The following is a 12,361-nucleotide window of genomic DNA, read 5'->3' as shown; positions in this document are numbered from 1 at the left end:
GTGGTGATCTACCGAAATGAGTGAGTCGCAGAAGCAAAAAGTGGTGCTCCGGTACAAATACGGTGACTCTTGACTTCCAGTCTGTTCGCATATGATCAAACATTTGTGCTGTGGAACATTTGCTAAGAGTGAAAACGGAGCATAGACTTACGGAAGTCGACTTTACCGCTGACTAATTTAATTAAATATTGTACAATAATAATTTTGGAAGTGGTTTGTCCAATCACTACATTGAGAACCTATTGTTTCAAGCATAATGGGGACTTTTGGAAAATTGTGGGAATGGGATCCTGTGACGGATCTCTTAGCCGAGTTTCTATAGTTGTCAAATCATGTCAATATTAAATAATATACCAGTATGAAGTATTGTGAGCTCTGTTTGGAAGAGCCGCAATATGGAGGTAATCACAGAAGGCGACTAAAATGTTGCGACTGGTTGAATCTATAACTTAATAAGTTGGGTATTGCGCTCTGATCCTTTTATTCCGGTTTGAGTAAAATGACACTTTCGAAAGCATCTTCTCCGCTGCTCGTACGACTTTGATGCGTTAGATGCAACAATTTTAACATAAACGCTCGGGTTGGGATTTTGGCAGAATTCTGTTTTTAAATTCATAACTATTGATAGAGTTGACTAATTATTTATACGTCAAAAGAACCTGATATTCTTGCTGATATATACTGATGAAGTCTGGACCGCTATGGTCCAAAAACATCGGAGTTATTCCGTATTGCGTTGGGGTATGTCAATTTTGCCATTTAGGGTTTTTTGCCTTTCTCAATAGAAAGGTATTGCAATTGCTCTGAAAACCGACTTTTTAGCGGAGTCCCGGAGGGCCGAGTGACATATACCATTCGATTCAGCTCGTCGAGTTCGGCAAATGTCTCTGTGTGTGTATGTGTGTATGTGCGTCTGTGTGTGTACGCGAACACAATCTCACTCACTTTTCTCAGAGATGGCTGAACCGATTTTCACAAACTTAGTCCCAAATGAAAGGTGCAACGGCTGCTATTGAATTTCTAATGGATCCGACTTCCGGTTCCGGAATTACGGGTTGTGGGGTGCGCGATCATATAGCAAATTGTGATTCAAACCGATACTCCGATGAAAGCAAAAAAGGTAAAAATTTCGCTAAAATGTCTCTCAAACAACTTAAATTTGCAGTTCTAGGTCACCGACGGCCAAACAAATTTTCGTTGACTCCATTGACCACCATAGACGGTTCCGGAAGTGCCAGGGAAAAGCGGCCATCTTTCAAAATTAGCAAACTCATATCAGTTTCTCGGAAATGGTTGGGCCGATTTTCGCAAACTTACAAAACAACATGATAGCTATATTATCCCCACAGATGTCTGTAAAATTTCGCATATATGGTTCTGGAAGTATAGACTGAACCGTCCGGTCACATATTACTCAAACTTTTTTTTTAGTGGGGGACCCCATGAAATTTCAGAAATCGAATTCGTATTTTTGATGCCAAACATCTTTAAAATGCATGAAACGTCGAGATTTTATGTTACCACGAATTTTTTTTTTAAATCGACTTTTTGGGACTTTGCCGATTTCCTTTTTTCAGTTCAATATTACCGTGGCTCTTTTTTTCTTTTACAAAATTTTAGAACTCGAATAATGATTTCTTTTCTTGTATATTTGTCATGTCATGTATAATAATAAAATGTAAAATATGCATTTGAAAGCTTTTAATGAATATAAACAACGCAAACATTCTCGTGATTCATGATTGAGAAAGGCACAATTGCACCGCTAGGTGGATTAAAACAGGTTTTTATTAATGACATAGAAATTTTCTATGGGACTAACGTTGAACTGTTTTAAAAGGATTTACTAAAAGATATCATAATAAAGTAATCTCTCTCCAAGAGGGCCCTGGATCGGTCACAAGACGCCAATAATGAATGCTGGATTGGATCCATTGAATAAAACGACTCCAAAAATGACTATGCGTAAGAACTATTTCAACCATTTTCAAATTACGAGGGCACTTGACCACACTTGATTTACCGGTGAATTCTGAATATGGTTTGAGGGAGTAACTTTCATTCACTTGCAAACCTTCATCATGCTACATATCCAAAACATGTACTGAGCTTCACAAGACGGTTGAAGTCATTCAAAACAAGTTTGGAGGCCGCGTTTTGAAGAGCCAAAATATGCAGAAGGGATAATTTTTCGAATGGGAAATGAAGTTTGAATAATTTGATTGCCTATGAAACACACCGAATAATCATATTCATTTCAATATTTGCTGTTTCAAACAATTTTTTAAAGACATGGATACTCCGTGTATTTAGCGTACCGAAATATATTGGACTATATTAGAAAGAAAACCTTTAAACAAGTTATTTTGAAATTAATTATGAACAATAAAATTGAGTCTCTGAAGCTCGCACTAAGAAGTCAAAAAAGAAATAAAACTTCCCGACTATCGTTTTACATCACGACGTGCTGCATTTCAACAAATTTGTTGAAAATGACATTACCAACAACTTTGCCGAAGACTTCAACTCTCTAATCATTTTTGAAAAGTTATTTCTAGGAGAATTAATCACTATAATAATTATATCAAAGATGCACTGTTTCATTTTGATCGACGTTCTTAAACCATCAAAGCTGTTGATTTCGAAATTTTGTGATCTTTAGCGTCAGAAAAGTTTACGAACATCAATTCCACTATAAAAGTGCACATTTTTTAACTTCATTAAAATATTATAAATGTAAATAATTTATGCAGGTTTGAAAGCTGTTCTATATTGGTTCATCTTGTTTGTTGACTCGAACGGCAACTGTTAGATTGCGTATGTTTCTGAACTTTCAATATCATGTCGCTACAGTGGTTTTGTACTTTTCAAGTAACCTAGTCTAGTTCAGTTCTCATCAAATGAAATACAATACAATGTTTGAAAAATGTTGTATGTCCTCAAAATATTGATTCATGGCAAAAAAAAATATTTTTTGGGACTCACGCCACTGAAATATTTTTTGCGTTATCTTTTATCAACCAATTTTCCATTTTTATTGTTCTGTAAAGAAGAAGAGAAATTACCTTTCCGACGTTATGTTACAATATATTCATTTGCTAAAAATACAATGCAGTTTTGGGGCAACAATATAAAAATTACCCTTATTTTACAATTTTTCCATGATGAATGAAAATTGCTCTGAATTTTTATAAAGAAAAAAGTTAAAAGAAATTTACTGAGAACAAATCAAACAAAACGTTAATGATTTTTAATTGTCAATAATCACGGAGAGCGACTAAAATGTTGCGACTGGTTGAATATATAGGTTAACAAGTTGGGAATTGTGCTCTGATCCTGTTATTTAGGTTTGAGTAAAACGACATTTTCGAAAGCATCTTCGCTGTCCGTACGACTTTGGTTCGTTAGATGCAGCAATTTTAATGGAAACTATTTCCCAAACTACGGGACAACAAATCAGCATACAAACAAAAAAATACTACACGCGCGTGCACGCATAACATACAGACACAACAAAGTTCCGCAGTTCCCAACTGCGAGTGGAATGAGTGAACCACAAAATAAATTTCGTCCATTGCGGGAGAACACAATCGCGATTCTTTTTCGTAGACCCGTCTAAGACCTATACTGCCGCTATACGCATATTTGACCCATGTTCTATGGGATTCCCTATATACATGGGACAATTATGTGTATAACGGTAGTCTAGTGCGCGAGGTGAAGCAGTTGATCAAGGTGAAAATGGATTTTTTTCTAAAGGTTTATTTGACATGTCTCAATGCTTGCACAACTGCACAACTGAGTTTAAGTTCTTAGAAAAAGTAAAAATTAAAATACTAAAAATGTCTATCTGCCAGATCTTGTTGACGCAGTTTACTGCTGGGTGTTCAGATCCTTTCCTTGGTGGTGAAGCATTAGTTACCATACCCGTCGCAGCTTGGGCGTCATTCAGTCCGCCTTCTCTCGCGTTATCATTCACGTCCATGTAATCATTGGTATTGCTTCATTGCTGTTCGCCGTCAGAGGTTCTTATTTGTTTCTTGTTCTTACGGGTCGCTGTTGTAAATCCTGACTGCGCCGGTGGTTGAGTGGTATGCGTGACCGCCACTCATTCCAGTTGGTCTGGGTTCAATTCCAGCCGAGGTCGTTGAGATTTTTCTGAGGTGACAATATCTGTCGTCACGTCTTCCTCCGGAAGGAAGTAAAGCCGTTGGTCTCCGGTCCATGAGTTGATGGATCGATATCTAGTCCAGATAGTTGAGTCACCTCTCTAGCGTCGGTAATGAAGGAGTAGAATCCAACTTCTATACCTACTAACAAATATCCTCCTCCCGTGGTACTTGTGGAATGCGCAGTAGTATATACGGCATCTAGCAAAAGCGGTACTAACATTCCTTCCCTGTCCTTCCGCGATCTACGTACGGGCCTGGCCGGCGTCGTTATTGATTAATAAACACTTTAGGATTACCAGGAGTTGCACATTGAAAGATGTTTCGCTACTCCCAAGCATAATTATCTACTAATTTCCTGTGCAACGTCAGCTAGTCCAGATCGATAACAGAGTAGCAGCCACGGGTGGGCGCACAAGCTCAAGCTTACGGGTCGCTGTTGTAAATCCATCTTCTTCGGTATTTGCTTCTTTATTGGTGATTCTAGTTTACGCCATCTCCGATTGTATTCGATAGTCATGTTAGAAGGTTTAATCACTTGCATCCTCACAATACGAACGCCGTTGGGAAAACCAGTGAAAAAAATTTCTCCAAGTGTCATTCGTAATCGATTCCACTTCTCCGTATTGCGACGTATTTCGTTTGATATAATCTTCTTTGGTACGCGGTGCCAAATCATGGATACGAACGTTCACTATGTCGTTTCCATATACACGGGAATCTGGTGTTATTAAATTCGTCCTCGTGTTGCATGTCGTTCTTTGTAATGCTGTTTTCTGCCTGTACTAAACTTCTAAACGTAATTAAAACACAGTTTTGGACATGATTGTAGCTGAATGTACGTAACTTCCGCGAGATTACACTCCATTTTAACTTTAAGTAGTTGTTCCACCTCCTGAACTGTAGATCTAACACGAATTTTCTCAAAGTCGATCGAAATGGTGTTATTTCTGGATAAAATATTTTTATTGCCAAATATGTTTGAATGCCTAGAAGATTAATTTGCCCAAAAATATCACTTGAATAATCTAGGTGATCTTATCAAGCTCCAACGATTTTGCGAGATTGTTCAAAGTCAATAGAGCTAAGGTTCTTATTTTTGTTTCGTAGATATATCAGTGTGGTTCGTGCGCACACTTTGGAATATACCGGAAATTTTATTGAATGTGACAATGCAAATTGCTGGGCTGCTTTTTGCCATTGTTTCAGAGTTCGAAAAAGTCTTCTGAACGAGAAAAAATCAATCTTCAATATGTTTAATTCAGTTATATATAAGCGATTAATTTCATGAATCTATTAGGATTTCTGTATGCATCTGAATGTTTAAATTCTAGCTTGTAACTTGATAAATTACAAAAATAAGCAGTTATTCTCACTTGTCTGACAATATTATCGAACATATTATGTGCAAATATACACAAGCCTTGAATGCAATTGCATGTAAATTGAGAATATCATAAAATTGAGTTAGCGCTGAATTTGCATGCCATAGCACAGACCAAGAAAATAATTATTAAACTGTTTTCCACTTCTACAAATTGCCTGCCAGATCAGAAATTTTATAGGAAATTTTGACAATCTCTTCTCTCGAACATTCTCTGGAACAGTAAACGTGGATTTGACACTGGTATGTATAAAGAAAAACAAAATTTTCGTCCTCCATCACGCTGGAATAGGATTTGATTGATTACCGTAAACCGGGGTGACATTGATCATTTTTCGAAGTAATGATTACATATTTTTAGACGCAACACATTTTCTTCAAGTTTACTGTTTTTAAACCATGTACTGATGTATGGAGAAAAAGATTGGATGGTTTTACCTAAAATTGTCCACTTACAGCTATTTTTCCAAAAATGATTTCAAGTTGAAGTGCGTTTTCGTATTCCGGGGTGACTTTGATAACCTGCATGTTCACCCACATTAAGTTATTGATGTCAATGTTTTTCATTCAAATGTTTGTTTAAAATAATTCTGGAAAGATACTCATTGCTAAATAGATGTTAATTGGTATTATGCAAAGTATTTCAATGTACTGTAAAATTCGAGTAACCAAAATTCGCATAATTTGTGTTCAACTAGAATAAAAGATTTTGAAAACCTCTAAAACTGCTAAAATTGTTTATTTCAGTGCTTTATCAATATACAAAATGTTTCATCCATTTTAAACACGTTGTAATATTGAACAATAAAAAAAGGTTTCGAATTTTATTTTAAAATAATTTGAAATAATTGCCAACTAGTTTCACAGAAATTGTATTTAAAATAAACAAACTCTTAAAAGTAAATTTGACACATCCCACTCTAAAGGAAAAAAACTCGCTTGTAATGTATTACTCTTGCTCAAATCTGAGATTTATTTGTTTTATAAAAAATAGACATTTTGCGAAGCTTCGTAAACATAAGGTAAAGTTAAATTTCTGTTTTTTGTAGTTTTTGTACCCAAAAACCGAACAACATACTCAAAAATTATAACAAATCCGTATTTTATAAATTTAGAGTAAAAATCATTTCAAATTAAAATGATTCGGTAGACTATTCTGATTTAATAAGCGATCTACGAAAAATGTTTCGAGTGATCAAAGTCACCCCGACGATCAAAGTCACCCCGGTTTACGGTAACTGCGTTTAATCGTAAGACCGATTTTTCGGATGGCATTTTACGACTTATTCCGATTTGATGCCTTCTACGGCTTGTAAACGTGCATACTAGAATACCATGCCTTTTCTATCCCCATCGGGGATTGCCATATTCGGTTAGTGTGTAAATACTGCAAATTCAAACTCAATAACTCGACGCTATACCACAGACTAACAGACATAACACTCGAAAAAAATGCTTCACCCGCTTTAACGGTCATTTCAAATATATTTGTAGTTGGGACTGTGGCCACATTTGAAATTATGGTATCACTGACATACAGGGTGTTTGACTGTCGTATTTGGAGAAAAAAATCGTTCTGCACATACCATCAAATCTCAATCATTACAAAGTTCTTGAACTTTTTGTGTTAAAAACTCATTTGTCTTAAAATACCTCTAACTCAAAAAGTATACTTTGTATTTCAAATATTTTAGGTCCATTGGATAGGTGAGAAAATTTTGTGTTACTGTGTTACTTAAACTTTTCAAAGTAATTTATTGAAAATTGAACAATTTTAATCGATTTTCCGTTCATTTCGTGAAAATCCTAATAGTTAACCTCATCATTTTAATAATCCAGATTGTTAGTCTTAAAGAGCTGAATAATTCGTTCTTTGACATGATACACTTACCTTTTCTTATTTTCATGAGTTTGGGTTATTTAACTTGGATATTTTTATCTCATTTTCACTAATACCAGCTCTAATTGAAAAAGTATGGCACTTATTGTACTTTTTTTTCTTTTTATTCGAAAGCCATGAAAATTCTACAGGGAAAAATGTATTAATACCTTTCAGTTAAGTGAATTTAGTATTCTTTTAGAAGTAAATTAGTTTAAAGTTAGTGTTATTATTAGCATTTTCGTTAATTTTCTTAAAATAGTGAATAATAAACATAACCATTATTATTATGAAAATAATGCATCTCGGCAAGTTTTACAGTTCTTTCTTTGACTCCATTCAATTATCTCTTTTGGTTTCGTCGCAAAATCGTTTTTATCACATTGTTTCATATGCAAAAATAACGATTTCGAACACACTACATTTGTGGCGAGGTCATGCTGTGTTAACTATTAAATAGCAGCAAAATGAAAAGAGATATAGACAAAGTGTCTGATAAAAAGTTATAGAGAACATTAAGGGGCATCAAATGAACAATAGTAAAGATAAATTTTGTTGATTAATAATTAGAATAATTACAAAACTCCAAAAAACGCAAATTTTGAGTTATTTCGTTAGTAAAAAGTCATTTAGTACCCTTAACTAAAAGATATTTGTACATACACTGATATGACATTTTCTTAGCTTTCCAATGAAATCTTGTAAATAACGATATAAAGCATATTTTTTAGATTAGAGTCTTTTAAGCATTTTAAGCAAGTCGGTTACAGGAAAAGTATAGTAATGAAATTACAAAGAAATGTGAAGAGATAGGAATATGACGTCCAAGAACAAATTATGAATCGTCCTAAAACCTAACTTTTGGATAATGGATATTGCTATAATCATACTTCATTATTTCGAGAAAATTAGCAAAAACCTCCTCAAAAACACTAACTTTTATCTACTTTGCAGCTAAAAGGTAATTAAAACTAATTAATAAAAAGATACGGCGAACACGAAATTATTGCGACACCGAAAATGTCATGCCAATTTTCTTATAATGTTTAAAATCAAACCAAAATTTTAGGGTAGTTTTATACATATATTTACTTCAAAAATCAAAAGAAAAGTTAATCGAAGGAGCCTTTAGTGTAAAATTGAACGCATTTTCGCTTGATGCCCTCCATCAAAGTCTTTACAGTGTCATCCGGTACCAGTTTCTCAGTTTTTTCCATTTTCTTAACATGTCATTCTCGTCTTTGACTGTCTTCTTGCTCTTCCGAAGTTCCCGCTTCATCATTGCCCAGTACTGCTCGACCGGGCGCAGCTCCGGACAGTTTGTCGGATTCATGTCCTTTGGAACAAAATGGACAGAATTGGCCTCATAGCACTCCAGGACACTTTTAGAATAGTGGCATGATGCCAAATCTGGCCAAAATAGCGGAGCTTCGTCGTGCTGCTGCAAGAACGGCAAAAGGCGCTTCTCGAGGCACTCAGATTTGTAGATCTCGCCATTTACTGTGCCCTTTATCACGAAAGGCTCACTCCTGAGTCCGCAAGAGCAGATGGCCTGCCAAATGAGATATTTGGAGGCGAACTTCGACATTTTCTTCTTCTTAAATTTGTCGTCCACATAGAACTTGCTCTTGCCGGTGAAAAACTCCAACCCCGGAATTTGCTTAAAATCGGCTTTTATATACGTTTCGTCGTCCATCACACAGCAGCCATATTTTGTCAGCATCTTCACGTAGAGCTTCCGTGCCTTAGTTGTAGCCATCGATTGTTGCCGCTCATCGTGGTTTGGGAAGTTCTGTACCTTGTATGTATGTAGTCCAGCTCTCTTCTTTGCATTCTGGACGTAGCTCTGCGACATGCCGATCTTTTTAGCCAAATCACGGCTTGAGGCGTTGGGATTTGCTTTAATCATCCGCTTCACCTTTCCCTCCGCCTTTTTGTTCTCCGGTCCCGGTTTTCTTCCAGCTCCTTTGCCGTGGTCCAACGTCAACCGCTCCTGGAACCGCTTCAACACTCTGGAGACGGTTGAATGGTGAATGTTCAACATTTTTCCCAACTGCCGGTGCGACAGGTCAGGAAATTTCAGGTGTTTGGAAATAATTTGTTCTCTCGACTCGCGTTGGTTCACCTTCATTTTCGCTGAATCGAAAAACACGACTTCGAGTTTGACAGCATGTAAACAATACACATCAATGAGAAAGTGTGCAAAATTTGGTTGATTTTTACCCAATGGTAAAAAAGTTATGCCCTGTTGAATGTATCGCAATAATTTCGTGTTCGCCCTTTACTGCCGTTATAAGCTTATTTGTCCCATGTTCTATGGGATTCCCTATACACATGGGACAATTATACGTAGAACGGCAGTTTATGTGTAGAACAATTTTTTTCTCCAAATATGAGTCTATCACTCCCCGAGATGCTCTTAACCATAAACCAAACACCCTGTATGAACAAGCATATGGGGGATAGACCACTAATGAAAAATTGTTCCCAATCCTGAGGGGTAACCCATCAGCAAATGAGTGTTTGGGACTGTGAATAAAAGGTGGAGCTAGTGTTCTGGGAAAATTGCCGGATCGATGTTTTTGTGGGAATTCCCTCATAGTGTTATGTCTGTTAGTCTGTAGCTATAATATAGCCTCTATTGTAACTGAGAAAGTTTCTAGCGGCCTAAACCAAATAGAAATTTGAAATTTTGAAATGGTTTTGACTAAGAATTTTCGTTCAGTTTTTAGTAATTATCTCAAATCATAAGAATAAGTGCATTTATGCATCTGATCCCCTCCCGAAACAAAACTCTGACTACGGGTCTGACGGATGAGCAGTTAAAAGTAATTCTATTTAGAGCATTCATTAACCTCAATGGGCTAGATAGCTTATGGATTGAAAAAACCTCTTGCCAAGATAACAACGCATATTGCATTCAATGCGAAATGAGAGTATGTCATATACGTATTTCATTCCCGATTTGAAGGTGATCTGCCCGTTCGAAGGTTACCCGAAACACAATCCACCATAAAATTATCCCCTTCCCACATGTTTTCCAATTACGTACCGAATCTATTCATCCGCTACCTTGAACTAAACAACAACCAACGAATGTTAAAGCGCATTTTTATGCAACAGTCTATTTTGAGGAAACATTTCTCCACATACACATTAACCCAACATTCGACTTAGATCCACTTCGTAACGCATCCAAAGTCATCATGCAAGCCTGTGAGATGCGACTCCATTCGGGTACGGTGCGACATTCTTGGCGCTTTACGAACTCTCCGTTCGACGCACACTTCAATCGCGGCCTGTGCATTTGCATTGGCTGTGGTCATGGTCGTCTGCTATGTGCTCCTCATGGTGGGCTGGATGGATGGAGGGTACACTTTGCTCCCACCACTCTGGCACTGGCACTGCTGTTTTGGCGCGACATTCTCCGAGTCTTCGGGAATGTTTTCGATAATAACGCACAGTGCGCAGTAGTGTAATAAACATGTTCGGGAAGGTAACAAACGTCGACATGCATTTTTCATACTCAGTACATATGACGACGAGTTGACAGGGAGCCCGCAAATACAGTGCACTTTGCAGATAGTAAATAAAAATACCATCCGAAGAGAGGAGTCGCAGTCACACGCGGTGGAGAAATGCATTTATGCGGTTGCGATATTTTTACAACCTTTTTGTTTTGCTCACGTCTTTAAATGATGCGTAGACTATGTGAGTTGATGGCTGCTGGCGGGACCGGGGACAATGATCCTTGCGCATATCGCTCCAGTCACCACCACCACCCCACTGCCGTCATCAACGTCGTCTGTTTATATGACACAGAGCCGATTGGCAGTAAACATCGCCTCCCGCGAAGCCAGTTGCCGTCTGACCGAGGGGTCATTAGCAAAAGTTTCACGTCTTATTAACGTAACAGTAACTTTCTAACCCAATACTATGCGTCTCCACTCGCCGGATCGGATTGGAAAAAAATTGATGTACCAAAGACCTTGATGGTGAACCCCTCGCGATCATAATGCATTAATTCTTTTACATACAGAGGCAGATGGTGATACGAGGAGGCGTGCATTTATTTGCATAAACCAATCTACACTCTAGAACTCAGCAAAGCCCACCCGAACCCTTCCCCCGGTGTGTCTGGGACCAGTAATCCTCACTCAAACTCTGTCATACGCGGGGACTGGTTTACCGACGCTCGCCTGGTATGCATCGAAGAGCGTCACCCTGTTGGTTAATGTATTAATAAACATTGCAGTTTTATTCGAGAGGCGAGCATAAATAAATTTTATCGTCTTCAATGTTTATACACTGCACTTTCTGTCGCCTGGGGTTTGGTGCTTGTTGATTGCACTCGCAGCTGAAGCATGGCTGTGCGAATGGCTCACTGATGCTGTGCGGATTCAGATTTGTAGAGATATTTACAACGGAAAGTTTACCGTTGGGCGTTGGATTGTTCCAATCCGCGATCAAACAGGATCCCCGGATAGGTTTTTGATCGAATTTTCGGGCTACAAACCAACTACTACTTGTCACTAAGTTAGAGTCGGATTCGATGAATTATCTAAAAATTAATTACCGTGCGATCGTTAAGCGGACCCTACACAGCAAGAAATATTGACAATAAACCAACGGCCCTATTCTCCGCGGCGTGTGACGACTAATCTCACCTCACTTTACGTGACTTTTCTCATCCTACTCTGAGAGTCGACTCGGGTGATGTGAGATTCCCCATTGCGGTTAAATGGGTGTCTCACGTCACCCGAAGTGACTCTTCAGAATTGGGTGAAAAAAGTCACTTAGAGTGAGGTAAGATTAGTCGTCTCACGTCACACGCCGCGCAGAATAGGGCCGCAAATATTGATGGTGTGAGGGCATCTTGAAAAGATTGATGCTGTAGGATTGATGTATTAAGGTAGGCTTGTCAATATT

At 37.7% G+C, this 12,361-nt stretch overlaps 1 protein-coding gene across 4 annotated transcripts in view; it reads left to right on the top strand.

Moving 5' to 3' along the window:
- Positions 1-12,361, top strand: part of LOC131679030 (uncharacterized) — a 473,776-nt gene that overhangs the window by 441,612 nt on the left and 19,803 nt on the right. The window lies entirely within an intron of this gene.

This window comes from Topomyia yanbarensis, chromosome 2 (genome assembly GCF_030247195.1).
Source record: "Topomyia yanbarensis strain Yona2022 chromosome 2, ASM3024719v1, whole genome shotgun sequence".
Lineage (NCBI taxonomy): Eukaryota > Metazoa > Arthropoda > Insecta > Diptera > Culicidae > Topomyia > Topomyia yanbarensis.
Note: the sequence above shows the minus strand (reverse complement) of the source record. Positions and strands in the feature narration are given on the sequence as shown.